Source organism: Pelodiscus sinensis, chromosome 4 (assembly GCF_049634645.1).
Source record: "Pelodiscus sinensis isolate JC-2024 chromosome 4, ASM4963464v1, whole genome shotgun sequence".
NCBI classification, from domain to species: domain Eukaryota; kingdom Metazoa; phylum Chordata; order Testudines; family Trionychidae; genus Pelodiscus; species Pelodiscus sinensis.
The window spans coordinates 120,667,954-120,686,139 of NC_134714.1; the positions used below are offsets into that span (position 1 = coordinate 120,667,954).

The following is an 18,186-nucleotide window of genomic DNA, read 5'->3' on the forward strand; positions in this document are numbered from 1 at the left end:
CTTACTCACGTCCTGCCTGTATATTTTTGGACACTTGCTAACAGTTCACTTTGGGCTGAAACTTGGCCCTTAGGAGCTCAACTAGGAGTGTCCCTCCTTGTAAAAGAAACAGAGACAGACACTGTTGGTAGCACAGCCATCTGGGCAAAGGACGTGAGCCACAGCCCCTTGGACTGGGTGTGCTGAAGGAGCCCACTCAGCACCTGCACACCACATGGGGTGGCACTGATGGGCTCCGGAAACCCTACTCCACAGAACCCCTCTGGGTAACAATAGATTTGAGAGCCATCCATGGTGTGGGCTCACATTTGCCAGCAACAAGTTGGAAGGAGTCCTGCACAGACGGCTGCCTGGAGCTGAGCAACCACATGCCATGCCCTGTGTGTGTCTGTAGCACGGCTCTGAATGATGCGGCATTTCTGTAAGGTGATCTCTCCGACACACTTCTGCTGTTAATATTTCATGCCTGCTCTCGCCTTCCTTGCATCGCTGCACAGTGACAGCCAACTCCATTTACAGCGGCAGCCAGGGAGAAAGAATGGAGTTTGGTTTGGAACAGTGGTAGGTTGCCTCATCTTAAGGGAGTAGATGGCTCTGAAAGGGGGGAGGGGAACTGAGCTGGCCAGACTGATTTGGCTGGCAGGGCCAGAAGGCAGCAGGAATCTGTTGAACATGGGTTGCATCCTGTAAACAAATATCCATGTGTCTATGGGCCAAAATATCAGCTGGCATAACGCCATGGACCTAATCCATTCACTTCTCTGCTGATGTAATTCCATTGAACTTGGTCCTTGGCATGCACAGGGGAAGAAATTTCCAGTAATCATGCTTGAGGTTTTCAGAGGGGTAGCTGTGTGAGTCTGTTTCATCAAAAACAAGCAGTCTGGTGGCACTTTAAAGACTAACAATATATTTGGCATAAGTTTTGGGGAGATTTTTAGCCCAAGAAAGTTTATGTCCAAATAAATGTATTACTCCTTTAAGGTGCTACAGGACACCTCATTGTTTATGCTTGGCTGTGTGTAATAGTGCTTTTTTAGTTAAAAAAAGTGCCGGTACTCCAGGGAAAAAGTTGTTGGGGGGGGGGGGGGGGAAGGGCAGTGGGCCTGGCATTGCCCTTGTAAGAGACGCAGCCCCTTTAAGAAACATGGCCATTTTCATTACAGAGGTGCCTGTATGCTCCGTTCTTTCCAGGTAAGCTCTGACTGGATGTGCCGGTACTGCGTACTGGGCAGTACCTTCACAAAAAAAGCACTGGCTATGTGGTAGATGTTGGGTAATCCTAGTCAACATAGTCATATAAACATTAATGGATCAGACAGTGGTTAGCACCAGAAGGCACAGGGAACTCCACAGTAGGCAGATGTAATGTGATCTAATCCCCAGAAAAGTCTTTCCTTAATCCCTAATTTAAACTGATTTAAACCCTGCAGCAGAGGGTTCAATATCCTGTCCAAAATGTCTGTTAGCATTAACTATTAGAACTTTGGATATTCTTGTTATCCTTATAAATGTCCAATTTCTCTCTGAATGGTGGTAAATTCTTGGCCTCATCAACAAGCTGCATTGCATTGCCCAATTTATTTTCTGTCTACATTCATGTGATTTGTTTTCATTGTATTTCTAGCACATAAGTTTGCTGTACTCCAGCGTCCTCTTCACTGTGTCCTTTTGTGTAATTTTTGCATGGGGATGGGTCAGATTCTTTGTTGCTTTACACCCCTTTCAGTTAGGACATAAGAACAGCCATACTGGGTCTGACCAAAGGTCCATCTAGCCCAGTACCCTGTCTACCGACAGTGGCCCATACCAGATGCCCCAGAGGGAGGGAACACAGCAGGTTAACATCATGTGATCCCTCTCCTGTCATTCATTTCCAGACAAACAGAGGTTAGGGCACCATTCCTACCCATCCTGGCTAATAGCCACTGATGGACCTAGCCTCTATGAATCCATCTAGGTCAGTACACGGGGTGGAGGGTGGGGGGTGCATATAATGCTTGTCAGTCAAAATAAAATGGTACTGAACCAAAATCTTCTGAGTCCCTGTCTTCATCACAACACCACACTTTCTTTTACATTAGGGGCACCTAAATATATTGCTGACCCCAGAACCGCATCAATCTGGCTCTGTGATTGTGGCTACAACGGTTTGAAACTCAGAATTTCCATTCTTCAGGAAACTTTTTGAAATGTGTTTTTTATTCCAAAATTAAATGATGGCACAAGTCCTGCAAAATGCAATTTTTGAAAAGCGGTTATTTAGGATCAATTAAAATGTTCCATTTCAATCAGATCACAAAGTTTTGTTCCAGGTCAACACATTTACATTTTTATTTAAATTTTTAATGTCAGTTTTGAAATCAAGAGTCACTTTGAAACAAAAATCAAAATGTTCCATTCTGTGAACATCAAAAGGGAATGTTTTGACCATAACAAAATGTTTCTTTTCTTGACAAAACTTTGTCAAAATCAACATGTTCCCATGAAAAGTTTCAATTTTGACCAAATGGAAAATTTCTGGCAATCTCTGCTCATGACAGCCTCTTCCAAGCCAGAGCCCGTGGAATAATAAACATTTGTTTGCAACACAGGAATAAGGGCCACAGAACGCAGACTGAAAATGGCAATAAGTGAAGGTTTCAGTTTTCAAAGTGCCTTAGAAGCAGAGTGCTGGCTTTCAGTCAGGTGAGTCTTATTGTATTTCATTGACGTCCTTTTATTTCTTCAGTCATCACCTCTCCAGCCATTGGCCAGTGTTGGAAGACAGGATATGGGGCTAGAATGATCTTTGGTCTGACCCGTTAGAGCCAGTCTTATGTTCCTAAGTTCTATAAAGAAACTGCTGAAGGAGCAAATGCAGAGGCATCTGGTACCAGCTAGCTGTTGCTGAATCATAAATCATTCCTATGTAGTGCTTGTTTCAGCCTCTCTGAGGACAGGAGCTGGGAGGGTCACCCAGCTGACAGACTCCACTGGGCCCTGGACAAGATGGAGGGGGCCGGCTTTGGGTCCCTGGAAAGGACAGGGCCTTGGGCAGTGCCCAGCATCCACTGCCAGGAGCTAAAGGGCCCAGGACTCCAGGTGCTGCTAGGCCCCAAGGCAGCTGCCCCTTCCCACTCCTAGCTCCTGTGGGTGGGCCTGATCCTGGGAATAGGGATCCCAATTTTCTGATGTCCTAAATACCTTTAAATGATCAGTGCAGCTCTACAAGGATTGCCCTCACTAGGGAGCCTGCCATATCACTGTGCCGCATCTCTGTCAATATACGAGGTGCATCTATTCAGCAGATCAGGTGGGGGGGGGCAGGGTAGAAACTAGTTCAGTTTCTTTTTAAAAAGTGCTAAGGCAGGAAGGATGCCTCAGTGGATTCAGTTCTACCTCAGGCTTTGTATGTGACCTTGGGCAAGTCACTTAACCACTCTGTGCCTCCATATCTCATCTGTAAAATGGGGCTCATGCAGTTTCCCTATCTCATGGGGCATTCCCTATCTCATACTGGCAGGATGGGGAGGTGTTTGGCCCACCATTGGCATACTAGCCAGACCTGAAGCGGGAGATGGTGGTTCTAAAGTAGGGATGTGATAGTGTAAACCGTTAACCAATGAGCCTGGGCTCATCAATGAACCTTCATGGTTACACGCAGCCCCCCACTCCCGGCCCGTGCTGCTGCCTCTGTATCAAAAGGCTCTTAAAAGCCGGCTCTCCATAAGCACTGGCTCCCACCTACCCCCCTGCATGCTGCTGCTCTGTGGGACCCGCCTCCCCCCTATGTAAACATGTAACCACTAATAAAAGTTTCATCAGTTACAGGTTTACCAAAACAAACACATTGTAACATCCCTAGTCAAAGGCGTGCAGTGTGAATCTAGATCTCAACCCTCCCAAAATCAAAGTGTGTCCTAGGCTGGGCTGAACCAAAAATCCAGATTCTAGTACCAGCTGATGCATCTTTGTTCAAAGCCTTCTTAAGCTGCCAGTTGTACGGTTCTGCAGGCACTTTTTGACCATGTTTTAGTATTTGGCTCAATCTGATAAGGAGAGTTTTCAGAGACATGGTTTATGTTAAAACCAAATGTCACCATAAGCTGGAATGACATTAGAATGAGACCCCCATCTGACTGCGAACTCCACAATCTGATCTGCTGCAGAGGGAAGCTCTCTAGTACCTTGACTCTAGTGTTCAGTTGTAACGACTTGCATTTTAATTGGCACTGAGTCCTGGTCCCTGGGCCTGCACAGCTAAGAGTGTGAGCCCTGACAGTCTGAACTAAAGCAAGACTAGTTCCTGTAGCCAGGAGCTGTCACGAACATATTCTCTGGGATCAGGTACGAGGGGATGTATAACATGTACCGAAGGGAGAGCTACCCAGTACCCGGAATGGTCCCCCAAGAGACCTTCCCGATGAAGTGTGTTTGGGTGTTGTGAAGTGTATCGCTGTGTTTGTCCGAGAACTTAGCAGGGCCATTGGTAATCTTAATGATGTAGAAACATCTGAACAACCTGAGCACACATAATTAACCTGGCACGGAGCAGGGGGAGGGGAGGAGAAGGCCATCGTTGCATGTGCGCTCTGGACCCATGCTAGGCCTCTTGCTCTGTGTCCGAGAGCATCAGCTACATGACTGCTCCTTGCTCCTTCCCAGAGCTCTTGCTCTTTGCCCAAACAGCAGAAGTGACGCAGGGGCCTGCGGCAACACACTGGCTGGCAGAGAGAGCCACCCAGCAGAGTGGTCAATGGGAGGGGTTATCAAGCAAAGGGGTAAAATAGTCCGTGTGAGCAGTGCAAATCCTACCTCACAGAAGGAGGTTGCACCAAATCCCCTGTCATCAGTGACCACATCAGGCCTTCATCAGCTTCCCTCAAGCTGTCTCCCCTGAGCTACCAGGTTTCTTGGCTGTCTGGGCAGAGGCCTGGCCCTGATTTCCAGCCCCAAGGGGTGTCAGACGCAGAGCTGTCCCATTCATTGGATGAATTGGGGTGGCCACTAGGGTGGTCAGATGGTTTCAACAAAAAAACCGGACACACTTGATATTACATCACAATCTACATGGCATCTTATGTAGAAAATACCCGACATTCCTATTTTTCTCAATTTGTTTCCTGAACAGAAAGCTCAAATACTGGACTGCCCTGTTCTAAACCGGACACCTGGCAACCCTACTGGCCACCCCAGGTCCTGCACTTTTGGGGGTCCTGTGGCAGCCGCCCCAGCCATCCTATGGATGGGAAGGACCTATGGGATCGCAGGGCAGCAGCAGGGGTCCCCCCCCATACTCACCATGTGGGCGGTAGGAGCCAGAGCAGAGCAGCAGCCTGCTCCACTCCACTGTACCCTGCCCCGTCACCCTCTCCCGGCCCACTGCACATGGCTTCTCAGAGGTGGCAGGAAGCAAAGGGCTCCAGCCCCAGGTCACGCCTCATTCCACTGCTATGAAGAAGTGAGGCGCAGCAAGCAGGGAGAGGGGCTGGGAGGGAGGGGCGGAGCGGGGGAGGGGAACGTCTCTAAGCTGTGCCGCTCTGGCTCCCACTGCCCACGTGGTGTGGGGGGGACACCCCTGTTGCTACTGTGCCAGCCCCATCATCCCCTGTGCTTGGGAGGGGGGGTAGGGCAGAACAGAGGTGGTGGTTGGGGAAGGGGCAGGCCAGGGCCTGTGGCAGGGGGGTTGCCCCGGGCCCTGGACCCCCCCCCCCAGTGTCAAATGACTTCCTTGTGCCAGATCCCAGGGAACGAGGGGGTCAGAATTGATGCTAACCTAATGGACAGGCACTTTTAAAACCTTTCAGGGCAGCAGGCCTGTGTTCCCTGTAAGCTGAGTGCTTGGGGAGTCTCAAATGCTGCCCCTCTGATCAGCAGAGCACCCACAGCTGGCAGCATGTGTTTCTACTAGTGGTGCACGTCTGCACATGCATTGGTGCACATAACATTTATTCTGCACAGGGACGGAACATTGCAAGAGGCTGAGCATAATTGGTCTTTGTAAGCTCCTAGAGCAGCCAGGGGAGAGCCGGGTAACAAAGACCCCATCTAGTCTCAGCCCAATGGGCTCCAGGAGCTGAAGGGGGAGTAGTGGTGGCTATTTAAGGGCACAATAACCTAAGCTGGTTAATAAAGCCAGTGCAGCCCAAGGCTTTGGTTTAATTACTTATTGAAATTGAGGACCAAGTGTCACATGGAGACACAGGAGGAAAAAGGTCCTTCCCAGCCCATCTCACATGAGATAGGATCACCAAATCAGCAAGGGTACGCCCAAGTGTTGTATGCAGACGCTGGCATGCATAAGCTTTGATCACAACACTGTGCATTCTGGTCTCCGTCCTGCTGAATCTGTTCCTGCCCAGTTTTAGTGCTTGAGCCTCAGCTGGCTGAGTTGCTGCTTTCAATTTATTGCAGCTTATTAAAGTTTTGTTTTGTTTTGTGTGGGGTTTTTTAAAGCCTCTGTGACTAGCAGCAGTAATTAATCTTTGGATTTTTTCTTCAGCCTCAACTGAGATTGGTCAGTGAGCTAGAATCAGTGCCCTGAGCCTTGTGTGCCATGTTTACTCTTTCCTCCACGTCTCCAGGGCAGAAAACCACTTTATCCACATTCCTCACATGCCAGCTTACTTCAGGGTTAGTTTAGAATCAGATGGGGGTACCTGGGACTCCAAGATTCTGCCTGATTATAGAAAATCTGGGTCTGGATACTAGCCTTGCCTCTCCTCTCTTTAGTGTGGATTTTGCACATATGTAAAACTATAAAGGCAACTCTTCCGCTGGCATCAGCTGTCCTGTGCAGTTTGTTGAAATCTATGCATCCTAGGCTCAGCATGACTCCAACAGAAGTGACTCCTGGTTTATATCACAGCGAAAGAGAGGAGATCAGGTCTGCTGAATCCACTCTGTCTACCCCCTCCCCCCCATGGAATTTTGGAGATGTTCTGATTTGGGATCAGCTTGTTATAGACACAGGGACTATCCGATGATGGGTCTAGATTTGGAGACCGATTTTGAACCTTCCTTGGCATCAATAGAATTATTCACATACTAAAAGTTAAGAAGGGGCATGTGCCACTGAAGTCCATATAACAGATCAGAATTTGGCCCTTTGGAGTTGCATTGTGAGTAAATGAGCACAGACTCTGGGCCACAACATCTATCAGAGAGGCCTTGACTATGCTAAGCATGAGCATCTGTCATCAATACGTGAATTCTTTAATTCCATCAGGTTGGGAAGTCCTGTTTGCAGCAGTTATCACACAGGAAGCAAGTAGTCTGAGGGATAAGAAAATCCACCCATGAAGCCAATAGAGCTGGTCTGAGAAGACAGAATCCAGATTATGTTGAGGCCACTGATTGGGTTGAAGGCTGACTTCAGGGAGTAAGGGATGGAGTCACTAACCCAGAAACCTGGTGAGATCAATTATTTGTGTGAGCGTTCTGCTGCTGAGGGCAGAAGATTCACAACAGCAGAAGAGATTTAAGCTGCCCCTGAATGGGATCACTACACTGGCTCTGGCTTTGGATCTAAAGAGGAATCAAAATCACAGAGACACGTTTGGGTGCTGGGATCTGATTCCAAACCTCCTATCACTCAACTTCCATAAAATTCAATGGGGTTCCAGTATGGACTGACGTCTAATCATTCATAAACACAGCATAGCTTGTTCCTTATCCCAGTGAAAACCATTGCAATGACTGTTGTAATACGATTAAAAGTTTCAGAGAGGTAGCCAGGTTAGTCTGTAACAGGAAAAACTTAAAAAACAATGAATAGTCTAGTAGCATCTTACAGACTAACAAAACATGTAGATGGTATCATGAGCTTTCGTGGGCACAACCCACTTCTTCAGATGACGGGAGTTTTGAGTTTAGGATAGTTACAAGAGGCTGATAAGAACAATGAGCACCTCCATTGTTTGGTTGGTTGGTTAAGTCATTAGGATGTGGAAGGTAGCGTGCGAGCCAGCTGATCTCTCTGTTCATACCATTAGCATAAGAATTAAACTTGTAAATGAAATTAAGTTCCAACCCTTCCCTGTGTATTTGGCTTGTGGAATTGGCCTGAAACAACCCAGTGAGTTGGAGATCCATTAATGAGTGCCCAGACAGGTTAAAGTGTTCTCTAACAGGTTTCTGTGTATTGCATTTATGGATATCTGAGTTGTGTCCATTAATTCTTTTCCATAGAGACTGTCCAGTTTGGCCAATATACATGGCAGTGTGGTATTGCTGCCATTTGATGGCATAGATCACATAAGTGGATGTGCAGTTAAATGAGCCCCTGATGTAGGGGCTGATGTGGTTGGGTCCAGTGATGAAATCACTTGTGTGGGCAGAGTTGGCACTGGGGCTGATTGCAGGGGTGGGTTCATGGATGATTGTGATGGAGGTGTGTTGCATGGTTACTGGAAAGAATTTGTTTGAGGTTAGGGGGTTGTCTGTAGGCATGGATTGGCTTTTCCCCCAAAGCCTCTGAGAGTGAGGGGTCATTTACGAGGCTAGGTTGTAAATTGTTGATAATGTGCTGTAATATGGCCTTTGCTACAAGGTGTGACTAAGGGACTCTTACATGTACAGGTTCCAAGATGATTCTCATTCAGCTTTTCTCCATAAAAGGAATGTTGTCTGGGGTAGGATGTAAACTGTGGTAGTTCTAGGGAGTGTCGATCTGGACTGTGCCTTTCCTCCCATTAAAAGGATTTCCCTTTCGGTATTGCAAAGTGCTGGTAAATTGCACAGCAGGATGGATGATACTTTGGTTTAGTGCCATGCAAATGGACTGTACTTTACCCCTTGTGGGACATAAATCTGGACAATTTGGGATTGATAAGGCAATAAACCACCCAGGAGAAGAAAACAGGAAGAAATATTTCAGAGGCATTAAAATGAAGACGCTGTTTGAGCTGGTACCAGAATTGGGGTCAACCATGAAGGAAAAATGTGCTGTCTCCCTTGAGAATTCGTGCTGAAAGAACAAATCCTGATGAAACAACGTAATACAGGCAGTCCCTGAGTTACTCGGATCCGACTTATGTCGGATCCGCACTTACGAACGGGGCTTTCTCGCCCCGAAGCTCGCAGGCAGCGGGACCACCCAGAGCACAGCGGTCCCGCCACCTTGACCTCCGGGGCGAGAAAAGCTGCTCCGGGTGCCCCTGGTCTGCTGGGGACCATCTCCAGCAGACCAGGGACACCTGGAGCAAAGCCAGGGAGGTGGAGGGGTCCCGCGCCTCTGAGGCTTTGCTCTGGCAAAGCTGGGGAGGCGCAGGACTCCGCCGCCGCTGCGGCTTTGCTCCCGGTGTCCCTGGTCTGCTGGAGACGGTCCCCAGCAGACCAGGGACACCGGGAGCAAAGCCGCAGCGGCGGCGGGGTCCTGCGCCTCTGAGGCTTTGCCACAGCAAAGCCTCATAGGCGCGGGACCCCTCCGCCTCCCCGGCTTTGCTCCGGGTGTCCCTGGTCTGCTGGGGACCGTCTCCAGCAGACCAGGGACACGGGGAGCAAAGCTGCAGCGGCGGCGGGGTGCCTTGCCTCTGAGGCTTTGCCAGAGCAAAGCCTCAGAGGCGCGGCACCCCGCCGCCGCTGCGGCTTTGCTCCCCGTGTCCCTGGTCTGCTGGGGGTGGGCGCAGCTAGTGGACCCTGGGGTAGAGCAGCTGGGGTGCTGTCGGGTTGGTCCTGCAGGGACCTACCTGGCAGCCCAGCTGTTCTGTCCCAGGCTCGAGATTCAGCCGCTGTTGAAACTGATCACTGGCTGATTCCAGGAAGCTGGGGGCAGAGCAATTCTGCCTCCAGCTTCCTGTAGTCAGCCCCTGGTCAGTTTCAGCAGCAGCAGCTGAATCTGGAGCCAGTTCCGACTTACATTCAACTTAAGAACAAACCTACAGTCCCTATCTTGTACGTAACCCGGGGACTGCCTGTAGTCTTATGATATAATAGAGTTTAAAGAGAAGCTAGATAATTTCATGGAGGTTAGGTCCATAAAAGGCTATTAGCCAGGGGATAAAATGGTGTCCTTGGCCTCTGTTTGTCAGAGACTGGAGAGAGATGGCGGGAGACAAATCACTTGATCATTGTCTTCGGTCCACCCTCTCTGGGGCACCTGGTGCTGGCCACTGTCGGCAGACAGGATACTGGGCTAGAAGGACCTTTGGTCTGACTCAGTACGGCCATTCTTATGTTCTTATGTTCTAGTGCCATATCCAGCTTGAGCGAGGGTTGCACTCCTATAGAAAGGCTGTAATTAGTTTAAGATCAGATCTTCAGCTGTGTCGCGCAGCTCTGTGGTGCTCTGTGAGGGCAAAGCTGCCCTAAAGCCTCTTTAACTGGCCCCTGAAGGATACCACCCTTGATAAGATAGGCAGGAGACATCTTGCCAACTTGTCCATGTTGGCTGCATGGGGAGATGGTTGGGGAAAAGGAGCATGGCTAGGACACCTCTTCCCCTCGATGATTCCTAAGTACCATAATAACAGCAGCTGTAATTTGCACCTGGGAGTCAGCCCAGAGCCCCCCAACCTTTGCACCCTCTCCTCTTAACCCATGCCAAGGGCTGGATCCTCAGGGACCCGGCCCTACGTGGGTTAGTTACACTAGTCTAATACATGGCTCAAGCATGCATAGTGGCAAGACAGTTTGCCTGGTTGCTGTGGAGACACACAGCACACACAGCAAGCAGCCCCTGGCTTGTGGTGGCCCCCAGCATTGGAAACATGGAGGCTGGGATTTGCAGCAATGAAGTCCTTATTTTTCTTTTTCAGCCAGTTAGAAGGTGGAAGGAGTGGGAGCAGCTGGAGTGGAGTGACCCCTATTTTCACAGTGGAAAGCCCAGGTCAGCTGTTGCTAGTGTAAGGGCAGGGTATGGGTCTGGTGGGGTGTCCGGAAAGCGTGGGCAGGGGGATTTTGGCAGCACATTGGCTGGGGCAGCCAGGGAGCTCACCAGAGAGCCTCGGAGAGTGCAACAGGACTAGTCTGATTGCAGGGCATCCTTGAGGTACAGACTAGGGATGTGAAAGGTTAAGTGGCACCCAGAGAAGCCTCCCATAACATAAGAACTAGGGGTCAACAAATGAAATTAATAGGAAGCAGGTTTAAAACAAAAGGAAGATCTTCTTCATGCAATGCACAGTCAACCTGTGGAACTCCTTGCTAGAGGATGCTGTGAAGGACCAGCACTTTAAAAAAGAATAGATAAATTCATGGAGGTTAGGTCCATCAATGACAATTAGCAAGAAGTGGTAGGAATGGTGTCCCTAGCTTCTGTTTGTCAGAGGCTGGAAATGGATGACAGGAGAGGGATTACGTGAGGATTACCTGTTTCTGTTCACTCCCTCTGGGGCATCTAGCATTGGCCACTGTTGGAAGACAGGATACTGGGCTGCATGGTCCTTTAGTCTGACTGAGTATGGCTGTTCTTGTGATATGTTCTCTGCTCATGTGGAGCCCAGCCCACTGTGGACAGGGGTTGCTCTGGGGGGAACTGGGAGCTGCAGCTGCTCCAGCCCCTGCATGGGGCCTGGAGAAGGAGCCCGGTGGGCTGGGGGCTGCTCCAGCTGGGTTGACGCAGTCCCCTGCCGAGATCCTGGCTCAGTCGGTTAACCTGTTAAATATTAGGTTAACCTAACGTTTAAGCAGTTAACTGATTAACCAGAATTTTATGTCCCTAGTACAGACACACTCAGGCTGCATGTGGTCAGTTTCCCTGACTTAACTAACTAGAGGTTCAGTCATGTGAGTCTATAAGTCTTTGAAATATCCAAGACCAAACACTTGTTCTGTGGAATAACCAGAATATCTGGACAAGTCTGAAAGTAGGGCCATTCCCAGCTCTCAGGTGGGCAGTGTATCCCTAAGTCAGAGACCAATCACCCTGCCAAAGTCACAGTCCATTTTGGTCAATTTCACGGTCCTGGGATCTTAACGGCAAATTTCATCGTTTCAGATATTTACATCTGAAATGTCACGGTGTTGCAAGAGGAGGGTAGTGCTACTCTGACTTCTGTGCAACTGCTGGCGGCAGTGCTGCCTTCAGAGATGAATAGCTAAAGAGCAGAAGCTGCTGGCCAGGAATCCAGCTCTGAAGGCAGAGCTACCACCATCAGCAGTGCAGAAGTAAGGAGGCCAGGGTAGGGCATTGGCACCCTTACTTCCGCACTGCAGCTTGCAAAGTTGGGCCCTTGGTCAACAGCTACAATTCTCTGGCCTCCCACCTCTGAAGGTGGCAGTGCCGATGCAAAGGCGATGAGGGTACGATATTCTGCACTGCTCGGAGTGGAGCGCTTCCTTCAGAGCTGGGCCAGTGTTACATCACTGCTCTCCAGCTGCTCAGCTCTGAAGGCAGCACAGAAGTAATGGTGGTAATACCGTGACACTCCTAAAATATCCTTGTGCCCCCCCCCAACCCATTTGAGAACTGCTGGTCTCCCCTATGAAATCTGTACAGTACAAGGTAAAAGCTCCCACCAGGCCAGACTGCATGGGAGGACACCAGATTTCACAGTCCGCGATGCATTTTGCATGCCTGTAACTTTGGTAGGGCCCTACAACTAGGGCCTGGTCCCAAGCCCAGTGAAGTCAAAAGGAGTTTCCTACATGGAGGCAGAAAGGAGTCTGCTAGTGGAAGGAGCGGGCTGAGGAAACTAATACCCCAACCAAGGACTGTATTTCTCTGAAACCGTCAGACTGGCTCTGGTGCGGAGAGCATCTCTGAATGAGCAGCCTCCTTTGCCACAGGAAACACCCCCATTGCTCTTTCTATGTGGCTTTTGCTAGCAAGGGGTTAGCAGGGCCAGCGTGGAAATAAATAGGTTGTCTGAGAATCATGGTATAGAATAATGGCTCCCTACCATGTAAAAAGGTAACCACTAAAGATCACAGCGGTTACACGCGTCGTGGGCTCTGCAGTGTACAGCTTAAATAAATATGCTTAATTTAAGTAAATAAACTTTATTTAAGCTTTATACTACAGAGCCCACAGCAAAGCTTCTCTAGGAGAGGGGCTGCCAACAGGGCCAACCGGCCGTGCTCCTGGGGAGCCAGTGTGTAACCTGCAGGATGGGCCACAGCTCGACCCTCCACAAGCAGGGGCTGCTCCTGAGCTCTGCCGGATTGAAGCAGCCCCCTTCCTGGGGTGGGCAAGGGGCTGCTCCAGCCCCTTCTGGTGAATCAGAACTGGTAAGTCGCACCCATTAAGGATGAGGCTTACCGGTTAGCCGTTTACATCCTGACTACCATGTAGCCCAGAGCATAGTTTATAACAAGACTGTCAGAAATAAATATTCCCATCCCTATGGTCTAAGGTAGGGGTGGGCAAATACCAGCCTGCGGGCTAGATCCAGTCTCCAAGGTTAGCTCCTGGTGCTATATTTACCTCCACCTCCACAGGTATGGGTGATGACAGCTCCCGTTGGCCATGGATCATGCTTCCCAGCTACTGGGAGCTGCGGGAAGTGGTGTCCTGATCCATGCTGCTTCCCGCAGTTCCCATTGGTGGGAGCGGCAATCCGTGGCCAATGGAAGCTGCAATTGCCCGTACTAGCTGAGGCGCAGGTAAATATAGTGGTGGCGGCCTGCCAGGGGCTAACCCTGGCAAACTGCCGCCATTTATTGACGCTGTTTATTGGGCTAAGGAAATGTCTCCAGAATCCTGCTAGGATCAAGTGTGTTTCAATAAGGGGTGGTGTAAGCACTGGAGCATAGGTGGAGCTTGAGTGTGTGATCCTTGGGAAATCTGTGTGCGACCAGAACTAACGGTGTGTGAGGCCTCCAAATGTGTGTCTCACCTCTGGACATTTCCATAACAGATTATTTCCCTTTTTAAAATTGTGGTTCCTACTCATTTATCTAGATTCCTTGGGGGGCAAAAAAACCAGGTCATTTTATCCTCCACATCGTGCGTTTCATCAAAAGAGAATTACACCCGACACTGCTGCCAAAGATCTGCATAATGTGACTGGAAGCCTTTTGCTTCCCTACAGTGGGAAAAGCTTTCCATTTGCATGCAAACTTGCCTAGCCAAAGAGGCCTTTTCTGTGCAGTATCAGGGCAATCAATCACATGCGTTACTGGCTCCCTTAGGTGCTCCAGTTGGGCACCGGCTGAAGTTAAACTCCCTGTTTGTAGTGCTGACCAGCTGTCTTAGGATTGGTAGCAGGATAAATTTGCCTGAAGGTTGTCTGTTGAAATCCAGTGCAGGTAGCATGAGTTGTTGTCACCCCTTAGAGGTGTATAAAAGACACAAAATGTCTCAGTCCAGGTTTCAACAAACCAGGGCCCCCCCCACCACTACTGAGCCTAAAGTGCATCTCGACAGAAGGAGATTCCTCTCCCCTCTGTTCTCTGGCAGTGGCACCTCCCATGGATAAGATTAATAAGTCACATGGTCATGTGGGTAGGGCTCTGGACTGAAAGCCAGGAGCCAAAGTTTGTTCCCAGCCTGGCCTCAGATTGCACAATATCTAGCACATGCTTGGTTGGGGCCATTGTCCCTGCTGTAACGTGAGATAATGGAATATCCACTACCTCAGGGCTACTTAACATACAGCCCGTGGGCCACATGCAGCCTGGTTTGGTTTTACATGGGGCTCAACATTCAGCCCGTGGGTGGGAGCCAAAACAAAAAAGTAGTCAATCTAATGGGCTTCTGTTGATATGCGTTTTAGTAGTTAAATTCCTGGACTGTCATTGCTCATTAAAAATGCCGTCATGTGGGAGGAAATGGGGTCAATATTGCATTTTATTAGTATCAGCAGAACTGACTTAAATGGGGCCTGCATGTTGTGTAGTCTTGCCTTAAACTTTGTATTCATGCCTGTCAGTGTGAAAAGCTATTTACATATGTTTGCATATAAATTTGCATGTATATGCAACCACACTTAAGTTGCGGCCCTCAGCATGTGCTGTGAGTATCATTGTGGCCCCCGGGGCTTCCAAAATTGAGTAGCCTTGCACTACCTATTCTGTGGCTAGAGGATTTCATATTAGCAATAGCATAATCCTAAGTAGGGTGGTGATGAAAGCTTTTCAGTGTCTTACAGATGAGTGGAACGGGGGAGGAAGGCAGAGGCACTCACTGATAAGGTGAGAAGTCTTAAAGGCCCTTAGCTAGTACCGTGGGCACTTTGACTCATGTTCATTAGATAGATAATAAAGTAGGTCTGGTGTGGACACCTTAGATAAGGAGTGATGTTGCAGTGTTAGATATGCTATGCACTACCATTTTGACATCACTCCAGGAAGAACAGTTGCAAAGCCGTTTGGGTGTGTTTTATTACAGGGTGGGAAAAAAAATCCCTGGCTACCATGTCGTTCCAGAAAGTACATGGTCTTTCCAAGGCACAGCCCCTGGGGACTGTCTCTCTGAGGGGATGTTTGGTCTGTGAATATTTGGGCCGACTCAGTAAAGAGTGGGTAACTTTATTACAAATCATGCTGAAATAATCAGCATTCACAAAAGAGAGAGAGCGCCTATGATGTGGTGGAGAGAGTGAGCAGAGAGAGAGAAAGAAAAAAGGAGAGAGACAGAGAAGAGGGCACAGTTGAGGGAATCGTCCAGGCAACAGTTCTGTGAGATTATACCCTCTTCTCCCACTCCCTTTCCCACTTCCCAACGTGGGATATTTCTCATGCCCCAGAATAGTTAACTGTCCGCTCACAGTGCTCTGTGTTATTTCCTTGGGACATGCCTCAACCCCACCCTCACACCGACTGACAATACAAAGGTATAGTTCACTTTTTTCTTAGTCTAATAAAACCTCTCGAATATCTTTGGAGGCATTTGGGGCCTTGAGAACTGTGGCGTCTCTTACGATTTCTTCATCCCCAAGAAAGAACCTGGACAGTCAAAAACCAATCTAAAGGGCACTCTCCTTTGCAACACACACAGGAAAGTGATCGGTCAGGTCAAGGGGTCAGCTCCCCAACTGGAGTAGATTGGCACAGCTCATTTAGCTACCAACACTGATCTACGTCAATAGCAGATTCAGCTGAATGTGTTCCTTTAGCATGGATTCAGTTTTCAAGTGCTAGATACTACAAAACCTAATGATCAGCACTCTCATATATTAGGCAAATGATCATGCACCCGCACTCACAAGCATACCTCCATCCCAAGCAATCACTTTAAAGTTTGTACAGTGCCTATGACAGTGGGAGGCGTATCCATGACTGGGGCTCCGTGGCCCTACCACTAAACAAATAATATTAATGATAAAGTGTTTCCAGGGTGGTTTGATTCCAGCCTATACAAGGCGACCCGTTTTGGACACCAGCTGAGGATCTGACTCAGGTCTGACTGCAAATCTCGGATAGTAATTAAATTGTTTATATTGCTCTAAATGCCTCTTGCTTAAATGAGACCAATATGCTGCCTGGCAGGACGGTTTCTACTGAATTTATTTGCATTTCTTTAGCAAAGTCCTTGATTTGGCTTTCAATCTCCTTTTTTATGATGGAGCCTTTTAAAAATCTCAGACCTCCAAAGAGCTTATTTATCAGGGTCTCTCTTTTTACTGTCCAAGCGAATGACTGGGTCACACAACTGAATAGAATCTTGAACATGCAATTGCAAATCTTACTGGTGAATTCTCAGAGATCATGTTGGCTGTATTTTGTTTGGCACCAAGAAGGCTGTCACAGATTACTATCCACCACCTGAGAAGCTGAGTAAAGTGCTATTGAATTTTAGACAGGTGGGACAGTTTACACTAACCAACGATCTGGCCCTCTGATGTGGCAACTGGTCTCACTGTGGGACAAACCTTGCAGTGGGGTTTTTAAATGTGCAAGAATTGAAGGACCTGATGCTGTTTAATCTTCCACACCGCTCTTGACATGTTTTCCAAAGCAGCGCAGCAGTCAGAATCCTCAGGAATCTCCCTACTTGTAGGTGACATGTCATCATATTTTACTGCCCGATCGTGTCATAATATGAGGAATAATTCCAGACTTTAAAATACCATCAGTCAGCGCTTCAAAGAAATCCAGCCTCACCAAATTTGCACCAGCATTTAACATCTAAATAAGCAAAAGGGGGAAACCATACAGATAACCTCTCCTGTTTGAAACGGGTATAGAATGAAAGATTTCAGGGAGCCTACACTCAGAATTTACTTGCACTCGATTTTTAAGTATGATGTAAAATTGTGTCAAGGTTGTTCTGTGGCCGGGGGGAGGAGAGGAGAAAACCCCACGAAACAGCAAGTAGGAAAGGACCCAAATGTGAAACAGGGAAAATTCCTTCCAACTTCTCCCAAGAGAAGGAAACTCCAACGTTTGTTTGCAAACAAACAGTGCGACACAAAAATGCAATCTTCAGACTTCATTAAAAAACCTCTTCTCTGCCAAACATCCATCCCCTGCCAAGAAAGTGCCACCTACTGGAGGTAGGACATTGGGCAGGGAAGGGCGAGAAAAGGAAAACACTGGAAACATTGCTGCTTTTTTCCCCTTCTTTACAGAAATCCCTCTCTTCAACATCTCCCGGCACTACATTCTTACCCCCCTTTCCCCTCACCAAACACACACATTTCCCCTGCTGCCTGGACCTGTTCTTTGAAGCAGGCAGATGTTACAAAAAATAATGGATTGTAGAGAACTAAGAGGTGAGACTTACCAGTGCTGAGAAGCCGCTTGCTGTTTCCTGGTCTGTTTCCTCTCCCAGATAGCTTGTGCCCGGTTAGGGAAGTCCTGCTGCCATGCTCAGTACACCAGGCACCCCTCGTCTTTTCCCTCTGCACCGTGCTGCGAATGCAGCCCCACAGTCTAACAGAGAGGGAGGGGCTAAGCCCACCTAATTTTCCAGGTGGCTCCTTTTTTCTATTGCCTCTGTCCCTGCCTTCCACTTCAGCCTCCCAAGCTTCTCTGAGAGCAGGTGACAGGCGTCTGGGCGGCAGAGGCACAGCCAGGGAGGGGAGGGCTGGGAGGCAGGGAGAGGTGGAGCTGCAGCTAGACAACAGGTTACTGTGTAACTACGAGCAGGAGGCCCTGGCTGTCAGAAGGCATCCCTGGAGCTGCCTCCAGTGCGGGGTGCCACTGCCGACACCTGGCGCAGCCGTCGGGGAGCAGAGCTCCACGCTGCCTGGGCAGAGGGCAGGGAGGGCGCGGTGGCTATTATTTGTTTTCTGTCTTCTGGGAAGAGTGGGGCAGGGCGGGGCGGAGAGACCGAGGAGGGAGAATTTCTCCCACTGAACAGCCAGGTTGGTAACAAGG

The 18,186-nt window shown here is 48.8% G+C and overlaps 1 protein-coding gene across 3 annotated transcripts in view; it reads right to left on the bottom strand.

Annotated features, from left to right (window-relative positions):
* EPS8L2 (EPS8 signaling adaptor L2) overlaps positions 1-17,859 on the bottom strand; it is a 112,957-nt gene extending 95,098 nt beyond the window's left edge. For all 3 annotated transcript variants that reach the window (XM_006124878.4, XM_006124875.4, XM_006124877.4), the window contains exon 1: positions 17,591-17,859. The gene's annotated coding sequence lies outside the window, so the exon portion shown is untranslated. The remainder of the gene's footprint in view (positions 1-17,590) is intronic.
* Between the last annotated feature and the right edge of the window lie 327 nt (positions 17,860-18,186).